Source organism: Equus caballus, chromosome 1 (assembly GCF_041296265.1).
Source record: "Equus caballus isolate H_3958 breed thoroughbred chromosome 1, TB-T2T, whole genome shotgun sequence".
NCBI lineage: Eukaryota > Metazoa > Chordata > Mammalia > Perissodactyla > Equidae > Equus > Equus caballus.
The window spans coordinates 119,722,502-119,738,788 of record NC_091684.1 but is presented as its reverse complement, the minus strand read 5'-3'; the positions used below and the strand labels follow the sequence as shown (position 1 = coordinate 119,738,788).

The window sequence follows — 16,287 nt, the reverse complement described above, 5'->3', positions numbered from 1 at the left end:
TCTGTTCCATTGATCTATTTGTCTGTTCTTTTGCCGTTACCACACTATGTTGATTATTGTAGCTTTATAGTGTGTCTTGAAGTCAGGTAGTGTCAGTTCTCCAGCTTTGTTCTTCTCCTTCAATATTGTGTGTTCCCGCCATTCTTCTCTAGTAGCGCTTGTCCCATTGCACCACAATGATTTGCCGTTATAGGCGTCGAAACCATGGCTAGTATCAAGAACATCATCTCTGGCAATGCTATAGAGCAATGAAGTGATTTTCCTCTTCATTTTTCTTATATAGCTGCATCTATTTGAAATTTTAGCTTCATATCAGTTCAAGAACATCATCTCTAGAAAGGCTATATAGCAATGAAGCAGTTTTTCTCTTCATTTCCTTATATAGCTGTTTATTTCAAAGTTTAACTTCATATCAGTTCCGTCTAATTGTGTATCTGCTTGAGATAGTTTGCATTCTATTAAGTAGGCTTGATAAGAAATTATTTAAAAATTCAAATATTTAGAGTTTCAGGGATCATAAGTCTTGATTTTTGGGGAGCATCTCAATTTCATAAATGTGATTCTTTTCTAAAAAGGAGGATCACTAAATGAATAACTTACATTTTCTGATTTTTCAATAAGAAACAATGTTTCTGGTTATAAATGTTAAATGTCTTCTAGTTTTTGCAATAAGAAACATTGATTAATTGTGTTAAAAAAAAAAAAAACCGTAAGGGGCCAGCCCTGTAGCCGAGTGGTTGGGTTCGGTGTGCTCTGCTTCAGCGGCCAGGGTTCACAGGTTTGGATCCTGGGTGCAGGCCTACTCTACTCGTCAGCCATGCTGTGGAGGCATCCCACATACAAAATAGAGGAAGATTGGCATGGATGTTGGCAGAAAAAGAGGAAGATTGGCAACAGATGTTAATTCAGGGCAAATCTTCCTCACCAAAGAGAAAAAAAGAACCATAAGAAGTGATTTTAATTTTGACTTCATATAAAGACCTTCTGAAACAGAAGCTTCTCTGTCCATGGGTTCTGCATTTTTTATTTGGAAACTATGGTGCACTGAGGTCTGATATGTGAGGAAGGAGCCTGTGAGTGAACAGTTTGGGTTCTGCTGGCTGCCTTCCCACTCTTTATCCAGAGAGACTGGATCCCAGAGAAGGACAACGGCAATTAGGTCTTGTCGGGAAGAAAGAGCACAGCCACCAGTGCTGGACCACTTTGCATCCCCTGAACAAGTAAGATAGTGCGATGCTGGCATTTGGGGCTTACACAGGACCATGTGGCAGTGGCTTGCCTGCCGGCCTGCTTGGCCAAGATAAGATGCTCAGACCTGTGGCCTCTATGCAATGGTCGGGGGTGGGGGTAGGGGGGTGTTTAATTCAGTGCACTTCCCCTCATCTCATTTACAGTTTTGGGGCTAATGATATTCACTTATTCTGTCTGGGGCTGTGTGTGGATTCTTTTTCTTTCTTTAATAGAGCTTTTAAATTGAAATACATCTTGTTCAAGCTGTTCAGAAATGTTTCACACTTAAAAAAAACAAAAGGTAGCTGCTGCAATGATCCCCTCGCTCACCCTCACAGTGCGGCCTGTGGACAGTCCCCTCGACTGTCGTGAGCCCGTCTGGAAGTGTCTGATTCTCATCAGAAGGGAGCTGTAACGGTGCAGATCACAGATTCACGGTAGCTTTAGTCACGGAAGGATGGAAATAGACACTTTCTTGTTATTGCCATTCCAAGGGAAATAATGAGGCTGCATATTTGCAGCGAGCTGCTGAAGCCAGACGTCACTAGAGTAATTTGGATTAGTGGGAAGTTGGAACATATTGTTTTAGAAGAGATTTCATCATCTTTGGAAATCCTATGTAGCTATGAAGTGATTTGTTTTCTCTTTCAATCTTACTTATATAGCTATATCTGTTTGAATTTTTCATTTCATATCCATTCCCTCTAATAGTATATTTGCCTGAGCTATTTTGAGTTCTATTAAATGGCTTGATGTTAAATTATTTTAAAGACTTTTTGTTGCCACTTGGAAGACCTGGAAGTATGTCCAGTGTTCGTATTTGGGTCATGGAGATGCCACTTTGCATCATTTTGTCACATGTAAGAGCTGGGCTATTTCAAGGAAGGGCCAGAGAAGAGACTTTCATTTCTGAGAATATAACCATGGATTAGGAAGCATGGATTATTCAGAGATTTGTCCTTTTGTGCTGTGAAATCTGAAACAGAGAAGTGGTGGCCTCAGCGGCATGGAGGTTTAGAGTCTGTGAGGGGCTGATTAGGCTCCTGTCTTCATTCAAGACCGGCTGTTTTTATGGGGGACCCACGTACAGCCCTGGTCAGCATCGTTAAGGTGAAGGCCTCATAAAAAGCCCCGAGTTCCAAGCTGCTGGCTCCTTAGCTCGGGCAGGAGCAGGCTCAGGAGGCAGGATGCCTGGTCAGTGGGACGCTGCAGCCGCCACTCTCCAGTGGCTCTCCCTCTTGACTCTTCACATTCCTGGCAGATGAGAGAAGAGCCAGCCTCCTTTCTTCTGGGCACCCTCATACAGTTATTGAGTAATCCTCCTAGGCTGCAGGGATGTCAGAGGACAAGCACCTGGTCCTCATGCCTCCTCATTTTTATCCTTTGTTCCCTGGGCCTTGTCCTTGAAGATACCTTGTGCGTGTATTTACTTTAAAAATACACATTTAACAATTTGTAAGGAAAAGATTTCAAAGACACATAAATCCATCCATTTATGCATTCATGCATCATTCAACAAATACTTACTGAACACCTACTGTGTGCCAGGCACCGTGGTGGGCGAGCCAAGGGCTTCCTTGCTGCCTGGAGCTTGCACTCTAGTATGTAGTGCATTAGCACTGTTGGGGACAGGGACCGTTGAGTTTTGTTATGTAGAAAGCAGAGTGCTTCTGCACCACACTTTGCTTGTGTGACGTGCAAGGACTGAATGCGCGGACTTCTGGACAGACACGTTCTGGCCTGAGTCAGCATGCGCAGTAGCAGAGTTTAAGGCATGTGGGTCATCCTCCTAATACAGCCATCCCTGCCATTTGTGTGTGACACCAAGGCCTTTGCGTCTGTCAGCTGTTTTGTCCTCACAGTAGCCCGAGGGGTGGGCAGGGCAGCAGGTGGAGGCCGGGCTCAGCAGTGCCCCTGCCCAGTGTGTGCTGGGTGCTGGGTCAGGTGACGGGCTGCAGAAGCAGAGAAGGCGGGGCTGTCCCTACTGTGTGGGGCTTACCGTCTGCAGGACTTTAACAGTTACCAAAATTTTAGAAAAAGTTCTGCTGGCATAAAGCCGCTTGGCTTCATTCGGTGTGTTCTGAGGCTTTGCAGCCGTGTCGGCAGATTCCACTCTGTGGCTCTGGCGCCTGGGTCAGTGAGTAGCTGTGCGCGGTGGCTCTGGCTGCTGCTGGGAGCCTCCCTTCCTGGGCTTCAGGGACAGGCTTCCTGGGCGGTGGCGTACCCTTAGACCTCTCTAGGACACAGATGGTCTTCAACATCGGGGCCCTGGACCTGGACAGTTCTGCCAGCTGTGGGGTATTCCTCCCTCCATGTGGCAGTCCTTGAGGAAGGAAACTTCAGAAGAAAGTTTGTTTTCTAGGGAATAGTTTAGGTTTCTCTTGTGTCTACTCTGAGAATTACCTATGGGCTTCTTGTTGATACGTGAGTGCTTCCTAGCAACGGGACTGGAGGATGGTCCTTGTCGCCTGCTTTTGGGTCGGCAGTGCCTGCCACGTGGCTGAGAGAGGGCCGGCCCGGTGGTGTCCCCTGGCAGTGGCCTTGGTGCTGCCCTTGCTTCAGACCTCTGGAGAGCAGCTCGCTCCCAAGCACGGCTTCTGTGAGAACTCGCTCTTCGTTAGGTGACTTTAAAAGGGAGCAGGCTTCCAGGGAGGTCTGGAGGCATGAAAATACCGCGTGTTTGCTTTCTCCTCTGTGAGGGGCGAATGGCAGCCGCGGTTTTCGGCTCGGCTGGGGTTCGGGGTCTCCATTGGGATTGCCTGTCCTCGTGCAGCGCCCCAGCCCTGGTGCCGGCACCGGATACCGTTCCAGCATGTAGGGCGCGGCTGCTCAACATCTGCTTCTGCTCCCGGGCCCATCACTCGGGGCCGCTGCGCCCTCTGTGCCCTCCGGCCCTCAGCGCAGTGCCACTGTGGACTCCTCCCTGGAGCCCAGCCCCGACCTGCTTGCCCCAGAGAAGGTTAAGGGAACAAATCCCGAGCGCTTGGGTCTGCCCTGCCCCTCGCCAGCCCCGCCGTGAGCGCTGCTGCTGCGAGTTCTCTCCATTTGGAGGCACAGCGCTCCTGGGGCTGAGCTGCCGGCTCACCAGCAGCTGCCACTGCGCGCCTGGCCCTGAGCCCTGTGATGCGCCGAGCTGGTCACTGCTGCATGTCCCAGGCTGCTGGCCCACCTGTTCTCCCCAGTGCATGTGTCTGCATGTGCATATATACATAGAACATGCACACACACCACAGATACACAAACACCACATACTACACACACACACCATGTGCACACCACACGCACACATTACACACACCCACACACCACAATCCTCCCCCACACCTCAGACACCCCACTTCATATACATATACATTTCATACCACACCACACACACACACTCATGTACCCCACTCCATACACACATACACCACACACACCCCATATATATCACATACTACACTACACAGATACACCATGAACATACTACGCACACACACACAGACACCACACCACACACACCAACCCCAGCCACACACACTTAACATGAACCACTCAGTGAATGAAACTGAATTCTTTAGTTTCCTCCCACATTAATACCCCAGTTGCCTCCCACTGTCCTGGCCTAGCACACCTTCGGCCCCAAGGTCCCCCGTGCCTTGTCTTCTTCCTCTCTTTGGTCACCACCTCGCTTTGTGTTTGTTTTCTCTGAGCTTGTCCCATGAGGTGTGTGGACGTGGTGATGGTCTGCAGAGTTTGCATCTCTGCTCCAGCGGTCGCCTTCCGGAAGAGACTGCGACTGTCTTCCGCTCTCGCCTGGCTCCTGTGGGAAATTCCACTTCCTCTCTCCCTGCCCTTTCCCACAGGTCATTTTTCTGATTGCTGACATCTCCCAGCTAGAATATGAAATCCTGGAAGGCGCAGACTGTGGCTTTCATTACAATGCTGGTGAATAATAAATGCATTTTGGTAAAAGACTCATCCAAAACACACATATTTAGTAAAGTAAAAGTGAACGCCCCCTCAGTCTCCCTCCACTATATCCGCTTCCCTCTTCAGAGGGGATAGGCATTTGATGGGGGCCTTCCTGGCCGGTTCTGTATGCCACGCATCCATGCATGGACTTGCAGATATATGTACATTTCCAGCCAGCTTGACTGTCTCTCCCTGGGATCTTGACACAAACACACAAGCTCTAGCTAAATGCCAGTTTCACTCAACAGCAGACCTTTGCAATTTCTCTCCATCAGTACATATTGGTCTACCTCTTTAAAAATAAAGCTTTAGAGTATTCCAGCATGTGGACTCTGCCATAATTTATTTCACCATTCTCCTATTTATGGGCACTTAGGTTGCATTCAGTTTTTAAAAAGATTACTGCAGTGAAAATGCTCATGCAGACATCATTTCATATATATGTGAGTCCTCCTGGAAATGGAGTTGTTGGGTAAAAGGATATGCATATTTAAGTTTTTGATAGAGAATGCTGAATTGCCTTTCTGAAAGGTTTCATTGGGATTCCTCCTAAAGTAATACATTTTTTAAAAGGAGAAAAGTGGCAAAAAAGTAGTTCATCACCAACAACCAAAGAGAGAGCGGTACTCCCTCAGGCCACAAACAGTGAAGTGCTGCAGCCTGGAAGAGACCGAAGACCCAGGCAAAGGGTAACGTGGTTTCTAAGGTTTGCTTTGCTGTCCCCATCCTCCTTGTGCCCCTCCCCCCAAAGAAAGCAGTCCTGAGGAAAGAAGGCGAACGGCCCAAATCCTGAGAATTTACTACATTCCTCAATTTGGAGAGAGGGAGACTGTGATGGCTAGGTTTGGGAAGGATGCTCCTGGAGCCTGATGGCCCTCACCACAGTCAGGAGAAACCTGTCCTCCCTCAGGACTGCTGCCCAGGGTCTGTTTGCACTGCATTCTGGGAGAATGCCTTGGCTCCGCCTTCCAGTTTACCCGTCAGCTCCTCTGTTGTATCCGTTCTTACATTCAGCTCCCTGAATATCAGCTACCATATTTTCTTAATTTAGAGGCTTAATTTTTTTCAACAGTTTTAAGTTTACAGAAGAATCGAGCAGAAAGTTCAGAGAATTTCCATATGCCCCCTCACTCACAAACCTCCTAGTTCCCCCTATTATTAACATCTTGCATTAATGTGGTACGTTAGTTACAATTGTTGAGCCAGTATTGACAAATTATTATTATTGTTATTAGCCAAATTAGGGTTAGGTTCACTCTGTGTTGTACATTCTGTGGGTTTTGACAAATGTATAATGACTCAACTACCATCTTTTTGTTTTACTAGATTGTTAGCTGTGTCCTTGTCTTGCTGGCTTCCTCCTGTTTTAAGACAGTTCTTTTGTCTTGAGCCTTTTGAGTCTTTGTTTCCTGTGGCTGGGGAGTGGCTGGGGTGCTGAGGTGCTGGTGTCTCTGGGGACTGGTGCTCCTGTGGTGTCCTGGTCCCCCCACCCCCTGAATTCTGAACCTGCTGCAGTCTCAGCACCCTCCCTGGCCGCTTTCATCTGCCTATCCCGCTCAGCTGCCCACTGCTTAGGAGCCACTGTGTGGAAGGAGGGGCCGGCAGACTTAGCTGTCCCCATTGGTCCTCTAACTGCCCAGCCCAAATAGTTGTAAGAACCCCAGTGAGGCTCTGTGAGACTCTGAAAGGCAGTGAGGTGAAGCAAGGTGGCCTCCTCCAGCGGAAAGGAAGCTTCCTGCTCCTCTTCACCGGTTTTCCCTCCTTGGAATTTGAGTTGTTTGTCTCAGAATGTTCTGGCAAGATTAGTGTTTTAAAGGAATACTTGAGTGGGTCTGGGTGGTGGGGTGGGGTGGGGGCTGTGGGGGCCTGTGCAGAAGCCAGGCCTTGGAAGCAGGATGCAGGGTGGCCACCACCCAGCCCTGCTGTCCTGCTGATGGACCGAGAGTGGTGGCAGCGCACTGTTCTGTGGGGGTGTCACCATGGCACAGCAGGAGGGCACACCGCCAGCCTTCCGCTGCTGTGGCCTCATCCTTGCTTGCTCACGGTGAGGATGTGAATAGAGACGGGAGTGGGAAGGGATTTGAGGCATTTTCACTATGAGAACGGGCACCTCCTTTTGTTGGAACATGAAATAGCCGGGTATGGGTGTCTCAGTTGGAACAGGCTGTTCTCCCACAGTCCTACAGGGACGCCTTCCCGAATGGCATCTTTCCAGCTGTGGCCACTCAGAAGGCAGAGCCTGTGTCCTCCTCTGTGTGCCCAGCAGGGGTGTGCCCCTCCTCCCCAGTAGGACGGACCCACAGGCCCCACAGGCCTAGAGCTGGAGGTCTGGGTGGGGGAGGCAGTTTCCCTTTGAGTTAGAGATGGCAGCTGGGTTTCTGGGTCACACCGTGGGGGCCTTAGCTCACTGCTGGCCCACGCCTGGCATGTAGAAGGTATTAATGAATGGGCCTGGTGCCAAATACGGTGTGGGGCTGGTGGGGGAGCTATAGCTAGAAGCCCCTGGACCCTGGTTGAAGTGACCACTCTGCCTCCCTGAGCATCAGTCTCTGTGTGTGTCTTGGGGACAGTGCTGCCATTGAGTTAACATTCAGTGGATTGCCACTGAGCACTGTTGTGGTGTGGGGACACGTCACAGAACACAGCAGGTAGGAGTTGCAGGTGGGAGTCTCAGTGGATGAGGTGGATCACTGTGAACACAGGACAGGACAAGGGACACAGCCTTAGTGGGTGAATGGGACATGGCGTGTGAGCAGGGACACTGAGGAGGTTAGCAGTTACTAGGTGCTTACCAGGGGCAGGCTTGGCGTGTCTGAGGAACGGCAGAGTGAGTGACCAGGAGGAAGGCCAGAGGGCATGGAGGCCTTGCCTGCCATCTGAGAGGTTTAATTCCGAGTGACGGGGGGCCATTGCAGGAGGAGGTTGAGGAGAGGAGGACACAATCTGAGTAGAATTTTAAAAATTTTATTGCAGCTTTATTGAAATATAGTTCATATACCATAAAATTCACCCCTTTAAAGTATACATACAGTTCAGTGGTTTTTAATATACTCACAGTGTTGTGCAAGCCTCACCACCATCTAATTCCAGAACATTTCTGTCACCCGTACCCATTAGCAGGCATCACCATCCCCCCTCCCACCTCAGCCCCTGCTTTGATTCTTGATGTACACCAATTTATGTTCCCACCAACAGTGCACAAGTATTTCTTTTTCTCCTCATCCTCACCAACACTTGATATTGCTTGTCTTTTTTTTTTTTTTTTTGCTGGGAAAGAGTCGCCCTGAGCTAACATCTGTTGCCGATATTCCCCTCTCTCTTTTTTCCCTTCCCACAGCCCCAGTGCATAGTTGTATATTCTAATTGTAAGTCCTTCTAGTTCTTCTGTGTGAGCCGCTGCCACAGCATGGCTACTGACAGACGAGTGGTGTGGTTCCGTGCCTGGGAACTGAACCTGGGCTGCTGAAGCAGAACATGCTGAACTTTAACTGCTGGGCCATGAGAGCTGGCTCTCACTGTGGTTTCGATTTGTGTTTCCCTGGTGATTAGTGATGTTGAGCACCCTTTCGTGTGCCTGTTAGCCAGCTGTATGTTTTCTGTCTCAGGTTCTTTAGGGGCCAGGTGGAGAAAGGCCTCACTGAACCTGCTTGGGAGGGTGAGCCTGGCGAGGGGACGTGGTGGGACCGTCTCCTGACTGAGAGAAGGCTAAATGACGGTGGGCTGTGTGCATGGTGGCCTGTGGGAATGTGAACAGGGGTTGGGGCAGGGCCGGGTGGCCTGGCCACAGCATGCAGAGGGCTGACTCCAGCAGGTTACTAAGGGAGCTGCCCTTGACCTGGGGACGGGCCTGCCCCTGCCAGCCCTGCCCTCCAGAGCTCGGCCATTCTTCTGCCGTCCAGGGGCCCATTGCCAGTGTGGGTTTGGTGGAGGTGGGTGTGACACTGCCAGCACCATGTCCCTCCCAACAGGCGAGGCCATCCTCTAGCAGTGTCCCCATGCTAGCCCAGCCCTGGCTTGGCTGTTCCCAGCTGGGTTGCCTCAACACTGGGTCACCATTCACTGTGAGGTGGGCCCAGGTGGTTAGTTACCAGGAGCAGAGTGGTGGCGTTGGGCTTCTCGTATTCTTTCTGGGATCGGGAAGCAGTGGTGGAGGGCAGCAGCTGGCCCTTGGGGACCGTGCTTTATCCCTGGTCAGTTCACGACTCTGGGGATTTATGAGTTGCTGGAATGTTTTGCATTTCCCTGCAAACTCTTTTTCTGGGTGGGCCTTGTGAGTGGCTGAGCACAGGGAGGAAAGCATAATGTCACTGGCATCCTGCCGGGAGGGTCGTCTGCCAGACATTGCAGCAGAGAGCCCAGGGATGTTGGCACCCAGTAGGTTGGCCCTACAGATGGCTGTTGAGTGGAGGGTGGATGACAGACTGAACACACCCCAGGTCCCCGGCAGCCATGCCTCTGCCTCTGCAGATGGCCTCTCGGGGAAGAGGGTCACCAAGAAGCTGGCTGCATCTTTAGTCTCAGGGACATGCTGCGTGTGGCAGCCTTTGGCCCGTGGCAGTTAGCGGGCAGATTGGCTAAAGGCAGTTTACAGTGTGGTGATTATGCATCTTTGGGGACTGGCAGGCCGCTCCCGCACAGGACGCAGGGCCCGGGTTGTGGGGAGCAGGCAGAGGTCTGGGGAAGCTTTTCTCTGTACGCCCCTCCTGAGAGGCTTCATCATCAGCGTATGCTTAGGGCGGCTCAGTGAGTTCGTGCCTCTTTCTCCCAGAGCAGCTCTGCAAGTTTCACCCCCAGGGTGACCTCTGCGTGTCTTTTCTGAGGGCTCCTGGACGAGCCCTGCCCCTCCCAGGTCATCCTGCATTGTATTGACATGATAGCCCCTCCACAGTCAGGAGCTTCTGGAGGCGCCATTTGCCAGTGAGAGGAGAACTGGCCTCCGAGCCTGGCATTCGATGCTCAGCATGCTTCCAGCGGCACGTTCCGCACATTCTGTTGCTTCACTTCTGCCACAGCTGGTGACTTTGACCCCATCCCAGTGCTCCCTCCTCACCCTCAGAGTCCTTTCCCAGTCTTTGCAGCTCCTTGTATTTAATGTCCCCTTTCTTTAAAGCTACATTTGAGGCCCATGTCCTCGGTTTGCCGGCCACAGGGGCATTTCCAGTCCATGGAATGCCGTACCTTTGTGGGGACAGGCAGGCTCTGAGAGGGAGCAGGAGAGATGATTGGGAATGATTGTGAAAATTGCAGAAACAAGATAAGCTGAGAGAGTGTGGTTACTACTGGAGTTCAGGGATGCCTCTCCCAGTTGGGTTTTAAGGAATGAATAGGAGTTTTAAGGTGAGATTCTAGAAAAGCAAAAAAGAGGACAACTCAAACACTGGCATGGAAGGAATGAGGCTCTGACAGCATGGAGTGTTGGGATGTGATAGGGGTGAGGCTGCAGCAATGGGCTGGGCCCAGGACCGGGGAGCTTGTTCACCTTGCACACTGTGGTCCAGAGTTAATGACCATGTCGTGCAGCATTCTGCTTACACGTGCCCCATTAGAGTCCCTGGCTGCAGGTGAGGGCAGGTGTGGTTTGACCTGGGTGTTATCCGCATGGACAGTGATGCCCTGATCCATCATTATCTGAATTGGCTCATGGTGGGTGGAGGGGTTCCGTGTTTGGACTTACTAGGTCTCCAACTGGGTGGCCTGCTCCGAGGGCAGGAAACACGGCAGCAGCCGTCAATGTTAAAGCTCAAGGAATCTCGTAAATCATGGGGATCAGTGTGCTCATTTGACACAGTAGGGAGACCAGGGCGCAGGTGTGGGAGCTAAAGCCTGGACCCCAATATCTCAGTGCCCCCGTCATCCTCTGAGGTGAGAGGCTGAGGCGTGGGTGGGTTCCATGGTCTCCCCAGGCAGTGAGTGGCAGAGCTAGGGTGTGGGCCAGGTGTGTGTGCCATCCAGCTCCACGCAGAGATCCAGGCGGTAGTCCATGCAAGGGGGGTGCTGGTCTGCAGGCTGTGGCTGAGCGCTGGTGCCCCCACGTGTCAGGGAGGAAACAGCGTCTTTGCACACGGGACGGCTTGCACTGTGTACGCGCACGTGCACATGGTCACCTTTTCTTTGAAAAGGCCTTGTTGAGTGTATTTTGCAGGATTCTCCACCCACCCCCTTGTGCATCATGCACGGTTTTAAGATAAATAACCCAAAGGACACCAAGCTCTGTATCCTGGGTAGCATTTTGCTTCTTTGGAAAACCAAGCTGGGAACAGAACCTTGAAGAATGTGCTTCATTTCCTGTCAGAGCAAATGAAACCTGAAGTAATAATACCACAGGGTTTCCCGTATCTTCCTCCAAAAGGGTGTCAGAAATACATTCCCCTTGCTCTAGGCCTGAGGCCCAGCTGCTCCTGCCTCAAATGTTCAGTGGTCCGTGCCCGCGGGCCTCCGGGAAGAAGCAGGGGGGCTTCCTGGGGAAGCTGGGAGACGCATCATTGCCTGGGACTCCTATCTTCAAAATGTCCGGCCGCCCTCCAGGACCCTGGCGTGTGATCCTGGGTTCTGAGCTGCTTTTGAGGTTATGGCGTGGGTTGCTGTTCGCCCCTTGTGTTGGTGCCGTTGTCCTGCTGGTGGGTGACCGGCCCCTGTGTCTAAAGGGGTGGCTTGCGTGCTCAGCCTGCTGACGCTCTGTATGTGCTTTTGTTTCAGTCTGGAAGATCTCAGCATTGCTGAATCTCGGGTGGACAAGCCAGCCGCCGAGGCCAGGACCGTCCTGCGGATGGCCGAGAGTCCTCTCGGGCCCAGAGCTTCCGAGTGAGTGGGCCTGTGGCCGTCACCGCTGGGCGCTGCCCGACACGCCATTTGCGTTTGTGTGGTGGTTCCTGTGCTAGGTGGGAGCTGGGAGAGGAGCCTGGGGCGGTGCCCTTGCCTCTCTCTGACAAAAGCTTAAATGCAGCCACAGTAACGTTTTTCATTGTTCTCTGTTCTGACAAATTTTCCTTTATTTTGAGGAGACACACAGGAAGGAGTACAGGGCGTTCCTAGAGGACACACGGCCACACAGTAGACTGTGCATTTCCTGTGACCCCGTCCATCTCTCCTTTCAGACCCAATGGGTCCTGAGCAGCTTGGTTCTCCTGGCGGTGCTGTGTTGCCTCCTTGGGTAGCCCCCTTCCCAGTAGGGTGCTCCTGGGCCCAGGGCATTGGCTGTGTGGATCTCCCTGGGAGCCCAGGAGGCAGGGCCTGCAGGATGTGGGCTGACCTGACAATGACAGTTCCTGCATTGTTCTGCAGCCCAGGCCGCTCGCCTTGACCCGGGTGGCCGGCCCCAGGCGCTGCTGGTGTGGGCAGGGCCCTCCCCAGGGCCGCAGGTGGGGTGAGGCCACTGCAGAAAGTCCCCACAAGTGAATGTGCAGGGTACTGGGGCTGTGTGTGAGGCATCAGATGAGGTCGGGTGTGAGGGTGTGTAACCTCAGGGGTGTCGCCTGCTGGGTAATGAGAGCCACCAGGCCTGTATGAGTTTCCTACGGCTGCTGCAACAAAGTACCACAGACTGGGTGGTTTAAATAATGGAAATGTATTCCTCACAGTTCTAGACGCTGGATGCCTAGGATCAAGGTGTCAGCAGGGTGGTTCCTTCAGAGGGCTGGGAGGGAGGTCTGTTCCAGGCTTCTCTCCTAGCGGTCTGCCGGCAGTCCTTGGTGTTCTTGGTTGTGGCAGCATAATCCTAATCTGCACATGGCCTTCTCCCGGCATCTCTACTCTGAATCCAAATTTCCCCTTTTTATAAGGACACCCGTCATTTTGGATTAGGACCCACCCTGATGACCTCAGCTTAACTAGATCATCTGCTAGGACCTTGTTTCCAAGTAGGGTCACGTGCACGGGGTCTGGGGATTAAGACTTGAACATTATTTTCGTGGCCATAATTCAACCCAGAACAAGTCCTCTCCCAGGATGGGGCCCATCCTCAAGTTGCCTGCAGGGTTTGGTCCTTGGAGCAGCCTGTGCAGAGGGAGCTGCAGGCAGCTGGAGGTTTTGGATCCTGTCATCCAGCACTCAGGAGCCCTTTCCTTAGCAGAGTACCTGAGCGTAGCACACAGCGGGCCACAGCTGAGTTCCCAGCCCACGTTCTGTCCCTCAGTGGGCCATGTGCCCCAGCCTTCCAGCCCCCTATTCTTATATATCCCCCACTTGGCTCTCACACTGCCCTCCCTGATGGCCTTGTTCCTGTTAACGTCTCCATCATCCAGTCCCGAATCCAGACCCTGTTCCCACTGAGCTAGCTCGGTGCCAACCCCACTTCACACCCTCTTTCAGGAAACATCCTGATGCACCCCATTTTGTCCTCCCCCTGCCTCTCAGCCCTGCAGCTCCTTCAGCTATTTGTTGAGACCTTAAAAGCAGCAGCAGCACCATTTATTCCATGCACGTGTGTGCCGGGCACTGTGTTGAGGGAGCTACACAGAGACTCCCTGAGTGCTCACTGCTGGAGGCCAGTGAGAAAGCCGAGTCCTGGCCTGTGTGCACAGAGCCCAGATGTGATAGAGCCAGAATTCAAACCCACCACGTGAGACTGCAAAGCCTCAGCCACACCTCTGTCACTGTGCCGGGCCCTGTCCTGGGTGCTGGGGAAACTGAGGTAGCTAGGACTCAGCCCTGTGCATGGGCATCCTTTGCAGCCCTCTTGGCCAGGTCATTTCTTGCTGGGACATGACATGTATCATCCACCCTCGGCCCCCTTCAAAGCACGCAATTCACCTTTTCAAATTTTATTTTTATTTTTTCAATGTAATAATATAAATATTTTAAGAAGTCGAAGAGTTCTATAAGGTTTATGAAAAAAAATAGCAGACCCCTGGCCGCCACCCGTACTGTCTCCGTGCAGTCCTTGCCCTGTCCCACTCCCCATGGATCGCCACTTCCAGTTTTTAGTTGTTTCTTCTGGAATTTATCCCCATAGTTGTAAAGAATATGTATGCTCTGTTATTTCTGGACTTCCTGTTGTGGTAAATGTGATTTTAACTTGTAGTTTCCCCTTTGTAGAGCTGCTCTATCTAATTCATGTAGTTATATCATAATTTTGGGGTAAATCCTTCTAAAATGTCTATCAGTCATGATAGGTTAGGTCATGAGACAGTAAGAAACGTTCCCCAGATCTAAGACAGTTCAGTTTCAGATTAGCAGGTATAGTGTTTATTTCCATTTCTTGTTCTTATTTTCAATTTTAATTTTTACTTTTTGCTGAGGAAGATTAACCGTGAGGTAACATCTGTTGCCAATCTTCCTCTTTTTTTGCTTGAGGGAGATTAGCACTGAGCTAATATCTGTGCTAATCTTCCTCTATTTTATATGTGGGTCGCCTTCATAGCATGGCTGATGAGTGGAGTAGGTCCACACCTGGGATCCAAACCTGTGAACCTGGGCTGCTAAGCAGAGCACGCTAAACTTAATGACTAGGCCACCGGGCTGGCCCCTTGTTCTTGTTTTTGAGTGATTTTAAGAGAAGGCACAGAAAGGTTGTGACCCACTTCCTAAACACCAGAACTCAGCTCAGTCACTCTTCAGCCCTCTCTGGTCAGCTTCCCAGCCTCTCATCTCAGTGAGAATTGTTGTCGAATTGCCAACACCCATTGTTGAGAAATCAACTCACAACTTTCTGTCCTTGTCCTCCTGGACACCCTACAGCATTGAATGTCGTTTTTCTTCCACTATTTGTCTTAGTCTCAATCTTAGGGGGAAAATCTCGGGTTTCTCACTGTTAAATATATTACCTGTAGTTTTTTTTTAAATTGGGGGTAAAATTCACATAACATGAAATTAATCATTAACCATCTTAAAGTGTGTAATTTAGTAACATTTAGTGCATTCCAAGTGTTGTGCATCCATCACCACTATGTAGTTCCAAGCCATTTTCATCATCCCGGAAGGAAACACTCATAACCATTAAGCAGTCACTCCCCATCTCCCCACCCCCCATCCACTGGCAACCACCACTCTGCTTTCATCTCTATGGATTTACCTGTTCTGGATGTTTCCTATAAATCAGAAATTGTATGATATGTGACTTTTTGTGTCTGGCCGCTTTGATTTGGCATGGTGTTTGTGAGTTTCATTCATGTTGTAGCGTGTATCAGAATGTCATTCCTTTTTATGACTGAGTGCTATTTCATTGTATAGATATACCACATTTTGTTTATCCATTCAGCCATCCATGGACATCTGGGTTGTTTCTACCTGTTGGCTGTTGTGAATAATGCTGTATTGAACATGTGTGTACAAATATTTGTTTGGATACCTGTTTCCAGTTCTTTTGTGTATAGACCTAGGAGTGGAATTGCTGGGTTATGTGGTAATTTTTGAGGAACTGCCAAACTGTTTTCTACAACTGTTGCACCATTTTATAATCTAACCAGTAGTATACAAGAGTTCCAATTTTTTCTCATCCTCACCAACACTTGTTCTGTTCTATCTTTTTTTAAAAATGCCGACCATATGAGTGTGAAGTGGTATTGTATTGTGGTTTTGATGTGTATCCCTAGTAGCTGTAGGTTTTTTTATAGATGCTCTTTATCAAGCTAAGAATGTTCTTATCTATTGCTATTTTTTTTTAAATCAAGAATGGGTATTAGGTTTTGTCAAATGCTTTTTCTCCGTCAATTGATATGATCATATGATTTTTCTTCTTTAGTCTGTTGTGTGGTAGATTACACAGATTGATTTTCTCATGTTGAACCAACATTGCATTCCTGGAATAAATCCCACTTGGTGATGGTGTGTAATTCTTCTCATACATCATTGGCTTCTATTTGCTAGTATTTTGTTGAGAATTTTTAAGTGTATGTTCATGAGAGATACCGGTCTAGAGTTTTCTTTTCTTGTAATGTCTTTGTTTGGTTTTGATATTAGGATAGTACTGGCTTCATAAAATGAGTTATGAAGGGTTCCTTCCTCTTTTAATTTCTGAAATGGATCATAGAGAATTGGTATCATTTTTTCTTTAAACGTTTGGTAAAATTCATGAGAGAAACCATCTGGGCCTGGTGATTTCTTTTTGGAAGTGTATTAATGATTGATTCAATTTCTTGAATACATAGAACTTTTCAGTTTGTCTAT

The 16,287-nt window shown here is 49.8% G+C and overlaps 1 protein-coding gene across 19 annotated transcripts in view; it reads left to right on the top strand.

Moving 5' to 3' along the window:
• Positions 1-16,287, top strand: part of APBA2 (amyloid beta precursor protein binding family A member 2) — a 225,730-nt gene that overhangs the window by 26,578 nt on the left and 182,865 nt on the right. For 18 of the 19 annotated variants that reach the window (XR_011424409.1, XM_023651572.2, XM_070231239.1 and 15 more), the window contains exon 2: positions 11,881-11,985. The exons of the other annotated variant lie outside the window; for it this stretch is intronic. The gene's annotated coding sequence lies outside the window, so the exon portion shown is untranslated. The remainder of the gene's footprint in view (positions 1-11,880; positions 11,986-16,287) is intronic. 19 annotated transcript variants of the gene reach the window in all.